Below are 9,901 nucleotides of genomic sequence, written 5' to 3' on the forward strand. Positions count from 1 at the left end.
AAGCTATTCCTGAAGTGAACGTGCCAGTGCCCGACCCTCTAGCTCATCAAGTGGAGGTTGAAAATCTTGAGGCTGCCACCACCAACACAAATGAAGCCAATGACGTAGTCATGGCTGAAGCAAATGTGGAGCCTGCACCAACCAATGTGCTAGAAGTCAATGATGCAACTTCCCCTGAAGCATCTGTTGTGCAGCCTGACGCCTCTGTTGTTGCCACTGCTCCTGCTCCACCACCAAGGCCCCATACAATTGAGCAAGCATACAACTATGGTCAGTTGATCACTGTAAAATGGCCCATTCTGGTCCCTCCGCCTAATGCCTCTGGTCCTCAGTTTGATTATCATGTTGAGCATAGGCCTATGGTCCAAAAACCAAAGCCAAGACTGCCAAGGTTCCCATGTACTGCCACCTCTACAGGGTCCTTCAATGCAAATGGCTTCAAAGCCCACAACACCTTCTTTGACAGAGCAAAGAAGCCCTACTCAAGGCCAAGAATATCATCTGATCATTTCTGGAGCTATCAGCAACGAAGCTATTACTCCTGCATTCTGTATGATCAAGGGCGCATTTTCCCTCATATGCGCCTCGACACTGAAGCCATTGCTGGACTGCCATGCTTAGAAGAAGCACTTGACTGCTTTCGTGATGCAGGTCTGCTCAGCTTTGTGACAGACAAAGAACATTGGAATGAGGAACTTTTGCTTCAATTGTATGCTACCCTCCACATTCACGGCTACTACACGGATACAAAGACATGGGTTCTCGAGTGGATGACAGGAAATGTTCATCATGAAGCCAAAGCTCTTGACGTCATTGAGCTTACAGGACTACCCACTCCCGGAGAGCTGTTCAAACCTGATTGTCAACTCCATCGCAATGCACTGGAGAGCATCTTCCATAAGCCAGAGCCCAACATGAGCTAGATGTTGAGCATGATGAAGCCTCTGTCACCTGACGCTGAATACCCAAACGAGTTCTTTGTTGATGACCTTGAGTATCTACCTCGCACAATATATCACATCATCAGTCGAACTCTATGGCCTATCAAAGGGCATTCATCAGCTGCAAAACTTGAAGGAGCCATGAAGACATTGGTCTTTTACATCCTCAATGGCATCAGCTTCAATACATAAGAATTCTTCATCCAGCAACTGGCTGCGTCTGGATCTGACCTTTTTGGCCTGAAATTCTATGCTCCATGGGTCATGCGCCTCATCAAGCTACACTCTGCTATCAACTATCAGCCCTCTGCTCGCAATCATCTGATCTTTCTACCAGAGGTTGATATGTCAGTTGAAGCCATATACCTGAGCCTGCCAAGAAGCCTCTTTGTCTTCAAAATGCTGATCACCAAAGCTTCACTCAGCCCATGGAAGGAGTCCAAGCAGTAACTCGTGTCTATCCAATGGCTGGGAACACTCATCTGCCTCACCGTGCGCAAACTGAAGCTACTGAGAGCACAATTGCCCAATGGCCTAAGAAGCGCTCTCGCGTCCTAAATGACCGCGAACTTCTTGTGGCACTGCATCAGAAACAAGACAAGCATCACTTCTGGCTCAAGCGTCAGATGCAAAGCCTCTTGGTGGGCGTCAATCACATTCGAAATCTTGCCACCAAGAATGCTTTTGTCACTCACGAGACCTGTCGACGATCATGGAAGAGTTTGACACTGCTTAGTGCTGAAGCAGATCTTCAAGACGATGGCTTCACTGAAAGATTCAAGTTTGACTCTACTCCTCCACGGAATGATGTCCGACGTCAAACTCCATCCCTTGATGACTCTGACTATTCTTCCTCTGCAGCAACTTTGAATGCCAAAGTGATCGATGATGAAGACGATGCTACTTCACCGCCCCCTACTTCTGCACGCATCGACACTGCACCAAGTTCGTGTGCGCCGCCAAACAACAACGACAACCCTGCTGCTTCACCTACTCCTCATGGGAACGAGTAGATGCTCTATGTCCTCAAACCTTTTTGGTCATTACTGACAAAAGGGGGAGAAGCATATGAGTTTGATAGTCTTCAAGCGGGTTCATATGGGCGGTTGCTTTATATTTTGCCTAGTGTTTACAACTCTCGCTTTTGATACATTTCGTTCTTTGAGTTGTAACACTTAAACTCGATGGTCGTCTGCTACTCATTTGCTTTTCTGTGATGCGATGATAAATTCCGCAAGTGCGATGATAACTTCCGCACTTAGATCATTCTGCAGACATCCATTTTTCATTATGCATGTCATTCTCTTAGTTATATCATTTCATGCATGATGAATTATCTTCATAAGTTGAAGAGGATCTCCACAAGTACAACCTGCCATGTGCATTTGCATTCCAAAAGCAAATTACTTATATGCACATCTTCAGGGGGAGCCGTTGCCACTTATGAAGACAATACCCTATCCTTTACAATTTCACATACTTTATCCCCGTTGAAAACTTCAACCAGTTTGTCATCAATCACCAAAAAGGGGGAGATTGTAAGTGCATCTAGTGCCACCCCTAGTTGGTTTTGGAGTATTGACGAAAAATTTGGTTGAGGGACTAATGCATTTGTGAGAATTGCAGGATAACACGGGTAGTGTCCCTCATTGATTCAGTTTACCTACCGGAGATGACCCCTAAAAATGTATGAAGACGTTGACGACAATGGTGGTATGTGAAGATATTCATATTGAAGACTATGACATGAGAAGACATTGAGTGAAGACTATGGAGCGCGAAGACTGTGTCGTTTCGTTGTTTCCTTTTTCTTCTTTGTTGAGTCATAGGAACCACCGTACTGTTAAGTGGGGTCCAAGTGAACAAAGTCAGAATGACTGAAGTGATGCTCAACCCAAATCCTATGTCTTCGAGTGAAGACAATGAGAGCAAAGCTTGTCCAGAGTTGGATGAGTCAGCTTTGCTTGTAGCCCAAGTAAAGTTGCCGTGTGTGTTTGAAATCTGACAGTTGGAACACGTGTCAGTTCCTTAGTGACCCAGGGTCATTTCGGACATATCAGGTCGGGTTGCCTAGTGGCTATAAATAGCCCACCCCCTACACAATAAATTGGTGGCTGCTCAGAGTTAGTGCACGGCTTTTGTCGTTTGAGAGCAACCCACCTCGAAGCCTTTGAGAGAGAGAAATCCTTGCGAGGACAAAGCCCAAACACCCAGAGCCAAAGAGTGTTAGGCATCACTGAAGTCTTTCTGTCTGCGTGGCCTGAAGACTTATTACACTTGAGGACTGCGAATCCTCCAGCCGGTTAGGCGTCGCGTTCTGAGCATCCAAGAGTCATTGTGGATCGCCGGTGAACGAAGTCTGTGAAGGTTCGGAAGTCTACCTTGAAGACTTACCAGAGTGATTGGGCGAGGACTGTGTGTCCTTAGCTCAAGGGGAATAAGGTGAAGACGCGGTCTTCTGAGTTGAATCTCAGCCTCCCTAACCGGACGTACAGTTGTCACATCAACTGGAACTGGTCCAACAAATCCTGTGTCTTCAACAAGTGACTGGTATCCTCTCCCTCCCTTTACTTAGAGTTTGTCTTCGTGAAGTCATTGCCTATTTGTCGTACCTGTTTGACTTCATTGCTTGACTACTATCGTTGGTTGGCTACATACTATCTTCCATCCTGATCCTTACTACTAAGCTTTTATTAGTCTTTGTACTTTCACATTATTGCATACTTGACTATGGTTTGCTTGTTGTAGTTTATCTTCCGCTGCATATCAATTAGGTCATTTCTATTGTTTGTCTTCGAAACTTCCACGTTTTGAAGACTTTCATAAAAATCGCCTATTCACCCCCCCCCCTCTAGTCGATAACTAGCACTTTCACTGGTAGTTTCCCATCCATCTCACTATCTTCGAACTTTTGGCAATCTGGAACCTAAACTCTCTGTGAAAACACATGCTCCAGTATAATCTTAGATGTCAACTCAATCAAAACAATCAGTACTACTCACATCTATTAACAACGGCTTGAGATGCTCATGTATAGGCTAGTGCAAGCTACTAGTACTAGGCATCCAGCGTGGTTGGAACAAACAAGATGAACAAGTGATTTAACGGAGCAGCACTGCATGCATGAATAGGAACATCACTATGTACCTGGAGACCGGCCACAACAGGAAGCGACACATGGACTAAAAGCTTAAGTTGGACTGAAACTCACTCGATAACTGAAACTCCTAGGGTGAGGGGTGGGATCCAGGTGCTGCTGGCAATGAACGGCCTGGGGTGGTGGCGTTGAATGGCCTGGAGTGGTGGCTGTGAACGGCTAGGGTGCTCCGGCGGCAGAGCCCCACCGGGAGATGGCGATGCAAGCAGGAGGTCAGGAAGCAGTGGTGCCGGTGGTCGGGGTCGTCCAATGCTCATGGAACAATAGTACAGGAAGTTGATTCATCACCCATCCACAGTTTTTTCCCTTTTTGGAATCCATTGAAGTAAAAAAACAAAAATGTGAGCTGCAAGTATGAAAACAACATAATGTTGACGTCCAGTGCGGGGCGGCTACTTGCTCATGCAGTATTTTTTTTCTTCTGTTTTTCAATGAACTTATAGGGCTATACATTTTGAACTTATAGATATTTTTTGTTGAAAGTATGAAAACAACATAACGTTGACGTCCTCAGCCAAATAACACATCCATTAAAGAAACGCTCCAGTCACCGAACATAGATTAGCACATCCAGTTCAAGATTGATTATTGATGCATGCCTTAATAAGCAAGAGCACCAGTACAACATTAGCATAATAGTAGGTAAAATAATAGTACGGAGTTAGCCATCTATGCAAGCTTTCCACAAAGAAACTCGATAGGCACTGTGATTTTGGATGGGCAATGGCGGCGGCACATCTCTAGTGGCTAGCGGCATGCGTTTGTGAACAGGAGAGGCCTATGAACTTTTCCGCTTTCTCAACTCTGAACTTTTTGTATTCTTGCACTTGATCATCCCCAATATTATTCTAAACTTTTTTAGTGGCTTTTACTGGTGAGCCCTTCTGTTTCCCTAAACCTTCACAAGGTTTCTTCTCAGTATAAAGAAAACAAGAAATAAAAGTGTTCTGTTCACATAGGCATTAGAACAAACACCTAGCAAGCATCATTTTTGTAGACTAGGTAAACGTTACTTTTGCTTCTTTTTGCACAAACTACTTTTTGCAAAAGGAGAAATTTTATGCAAGAGTAGTGTCACTAGTACATATATGTAGGAATAAACTCACTTTTTAAGAGCGCTACCTACTAGCATATGTGTGTGTGTGATTTAATCATTCAATGACAATGGACAACATCCTGAATGCCTGATATTGTTGTTTATGCGACAGAAGTCCATCTTTAACAAATGTGAGTTGCTTGTGGGTTGATACACGTTGCATAATTCTTTACCTTATGTACTAAGATTTCCATTTTGTCGCTCACACAAGCCGGGTTTGTAGAAGTAATTCCATGTGTTGTTGTGCAAGGGGAAAGACATAATCTTCAGAGATCATTTTTTGTTTGGAGGAAATGCAAGCATAATTAACTAATATTTTGACTTTTCTTAGCACAGTAAATATAATGGAACTAAGACAATTTAACTAGATGAACTGAGACAATTTTAACTAGTTGAAATGATACAGTCAAACTGATTATTAGCACATCTAGGTATATATATACATGCAAACGGAGATGGTGCAAAAATAAAATGCAAAAATGGAGAAAAATGTCTAGATGTAAACTGTTGCAGGCCCCAAAATCCAACCAGCGGTAGCAAAATTAACCTTTCATGATACAGATTAGATTATGCTTCACCCACGTGAATGGTGATATAAGGCAAAGCACTAAAGATCTCCTACAAACGCACTCCTCCTTAAACTGAACTGGGCTAAACAAAACACCAATTCTCCCCCTGCCGAGATCACTAATCGCCCTTGGAACTCAGCAAGTAGCAGCATCAAGCAGCCTCTCGCCAGCCAGACCGCTAGCATTCGACAACAGACAAGAAAGAAATCCTAAGCGGCATAGCAGACGGCCGAATTGGGCGGAGTGGGTGCGGTGCACGTACCTAAGGAATGGAAGGGAAGTCGGGAGCAGGGGTGAATAGCCGAGGGTGACAGTGGTGAACTGCCCGGGGTGGTGGCGGTGAACGGTCTGTGCTGGATGTTGTCCTCCTTGGGGCAGAAGGGGCTAAGGAGGAGGCCAACTTGTAAGCACGAGAAAGAGGCGATGCAGTAGCACCACTGCGTCCACGGCGCCGTCGAGGTGAGCACCGAGCCATGGATCGATGAAATGAGGCGCCCCACCGTCGACAGTGTGCGGCGGCAGGGGAAGGGAGGCGCGCGGCGACCGGGGGAGGGAGGCGCGCGGTGGCCGGGAGGTGGGAGGCGCGCGACGGCCGGGGAAGGGAGGCGCGCGGCGGCCGGAGGGTGGGAGGCGCGAGGCGGCCGAGAGGTGGGAGGCGGGGTGGAAGATGGGGTTCTGACTTGCGGTTCCCACCAGCGAACTGACGGACTGACGAACTCGACATAGTCGGAGGGGCGGCCGCGCTCGGGGTTCAGCGGGGGCGGCTCGTCGCCGGAGATGGGACGCGAAGGGCCACCGGCGCGCTGGGCAGGGGCTAGCGATGGCGGCGCGTGGAAGATGGCGGTGGGGGAGGGCCTGGTGGCGCGCTAGGGAATAGGGCCAGCGGGGGTGGAGGGGTCAGCGTTGGAAGCATGGGGCGGCGGCGGATGGAAGCAGGGGGCCGGCGGTGGATCGGGGCTCGGGATGTGGTGCGTGGTGTGTGGGCTGAATTCTTCACGCGTGCGTATATAGGGACGGATTGTAACAGAATAATATTCTATTACTAGTAATAGAATAGTCCAGTACTATATAATCAACTAAGAAGAGTTATAGCCTAAGCCACCATGTTTGAGTATACATAACTTGGTATACCAAAGATTTCAACTTTGGGTCCAAGGTTACTACTCCATCATTTTAAAGTACTATGGACACACAAAAGGTGTCATAGTGACTTTGAGAGTGTTGGTTGTATTTGCGTGTTACATAGGGTGGGAGCACTCATGAGTTGAGTGTCTCCCCCTAAATATATGCCTACATCAAGACAAGACATGATGAAAATGCATGAATGGGTACTAGATTTCACATAATTTTGTCAAGCTCCAAGATACCAAGTTCACGCCTAAGTTGACAAAACCTTGCTTCATCCAATGGCTTGGTGAAAATGTATGTAAGTTGAATATCTGTACGAACATGATCAATATGAATGTCTCCCTTCTCCACATGATCTCTCAAGAAATGATACCTAATATCAATGTGCTTGGTGCGGGTATGATCTTTGGGATTCTCAGCAATATTGATGGCACTTTCATTATCACACAGAAGAGGCACATGTCTATAAGTGATACCGTAATCCTTCAAAGTTTGCCTCATCCATAGTAACTGAGTTGCACAACTGGCGGTTGCAATGTATTCAGCTTAGCGGTGAAGAGGGCAACACAGTTTTGCTTCTTTGAGGACCAACTTACCAAGGAGCGTCCAAGAAATTGACATGCACCGGAGGTGGACTTCTGTCCCACTTTGTCTCCAGCCCATTCCGCATCTGTGTACCCAATGAGATCAAACTTAGCATCCTTGGGGTACCATAGACCCAACTTTGAGGTGTGAACAAGGTATCTAAGAATATGCTTAAATGCCTTATGATGACTTTCCCTAGGGGAGGCTTGAAATCTAGCACACATGCATACACTGAACATGATGTATGGTCTAGATGCACAAAGATAAAGCAATGAACCAATCATAGAGCGGTAAGTAAATGGGTCGAAAGGAATACCATTTGTGTCTTCAGTGAGTACAATTTTGGTTGGCATGGGAGTCTTACATGGACTGGCATCAGGCATGCCAAACTTCTCAAGAATATCCTTCAGGTATTTTGCTTGAGATAAGAATATTCCTTCTTGAAATTGTTGAATTTGAAATCCGAGAAAGAACTTCAAATCCGCATTGAGTGACATTTCAAAATTCTTGGTCATGGAGGCCGCAAATTTCTTGCACAAATGTATGTTAGGAGAACCAAAAATGATATCATCTACAAAGATTTGGCATAAGATCAAATCACCCTTATCCCTCTTAGTAAAAAGAGTGGGATCGATCACCCCTCTCACAAAACCAACATCGAGTAAAAGCTTCTTAAGATGATCATACCAAGCATGAGGTGCTTGTTTGAGGCCATACAAAGCCTTATGAAGTTTATACACATAGTCTTTGTGATCGGGATCAACAAACCCAGGTGGTTGTGATACTGAAAGCACAAGTGCTCCCTGGGTGATTTTGGTAATTAATGTCAACATATCTCTTGTTGGACTAATACTTTTACCTAGAATGTTTCAGATAAGTTCAAAAATGGAGTGGCATGGACTAGAGGATGTGGAACCCCTTCAAGATGCTAAGGACAAAGGATTGGCTCAAGCTCAAAGCACAAGACTCTACATTTTACTTTTAGTGATCCAAGATCACATTGAGTCCATAGGAAAGCCAATACTATTAAGAGGGGATGAGGTGTTGCTTAATGGCTTTCTTGCTCAAAGTGCTTAGTGATATGCTCCAAAAACCCTCAACCACTTCCTCACATCCACATATGTCCCAAACCAAAAGTCAAACTCGGCCCTACCGAATCTTTCTATCCGGCGCCACCGAGTTCAAATGACATGGCCACTGCCACAAACCCTAGTCTTTTCGGTCTCACTGATAGGGATCTCGGTCTCACCGAGATGGGATTGTAATCTGTCTGTGTATGTCCATTACCAAAATTGGTCTCACCGAGTTTGTGTAATCATTCCTACCGAGATTACAATGCAAACTCTCTGTTCCCCTTCGTAATGTTTCGGTCTAACCGAAATTAGCGAATCCCACCAAGTTTGCCTGACCAACCCTCTGTGTATCTATTACCAAAATTGGTCTCACCGAGTTTGTGTAATCGTTCTCACCGAGATTATGTTATGCCCTAACCCTAACCATATCGGTCTCACCGAGATGACATGTCGGTCCCACCGAAATTCCTAACGGTCACATTATTTGCTAAATTGGAACGACCGAGTTTCACGATCCGGTCCCACCGAGTTTGGTAAGTTGTGTGTAATGGTTAGATTTTGTGTGTAGGCTATATATACCCCTCCACCCACTCTTCATTCGTGGAGAGAGCCATCAGAACATGCCTACACTTCCAACATCCATTTTCTGAGAGAGAACCACCTACACTTGTGTTGAGGTCAAGATATTCCATTCCTACCACATAAATATTGATCTCTAGCCTTCCCCAAGTTTCTTTCCACTCAAATCTTCTTTCCACCAAATCCAAATCCTGTGAGAGAGAGTTGAGTGTTGGGGAGACTATCATTTGAAGCACAAGAGCAAGGAGTTCATCATCAACACACCATTTGTTACTTCTTGGAGAGTGGTGTTTCCTAGATTTGCTAGGTGTCACTTGGGAGCCTCCGACAAGATTGTGCAGTTGAACCAAGGAGTTTGTACGGGCAAGGAGATCGCCTACTTCGTGAAGATCTACCCTAGTGAGGCAAGTCCTTCGTGGGCGACGGCCATGGTGGGATAGACAAGGTTGCTTCTTCGTGGACCCTTCGTGGGTGGTTCCCTCCGTGGACTCACGCAACCGTTACCCTTCATGGGTTGAAGTCTCCATCAACATGGATGTACGATAGCACCACCTATCGGAACCACGGCTCAAAAATCTCCGTGTCTCCAAATTGCGTTTGCACACTCCAATCCCATCCCTTTACATTCTTGCAATTTGCATGCTTTACTTTCCGCTGCTCATATACTCTTTGCATGCTTGCTTGATATGTATTGTGAATGTTAAACTTGTGCCAAAACTCCACTTCAACTTAAAGAATTTAAAAACTACAACTTTTCTTGCTTAGAGTCTATT

The sequence above is a fragment of the Triticum dicoccoides genome, chromosome 1B (assembly GCF_002162155.2).
Source record: "Triticum dicoccoides isolate Atlit2015 ecotype Zavitan chromosome 1B, WEW_v2.0, whole genome shotgun sequence".
Taxonomy (NCBI): Eukaryota; Viridiplantae; Streptophyta; class Magnoliopsida; order Poales; family Poaceae; genus Triticum; species Triticum dicoccoides.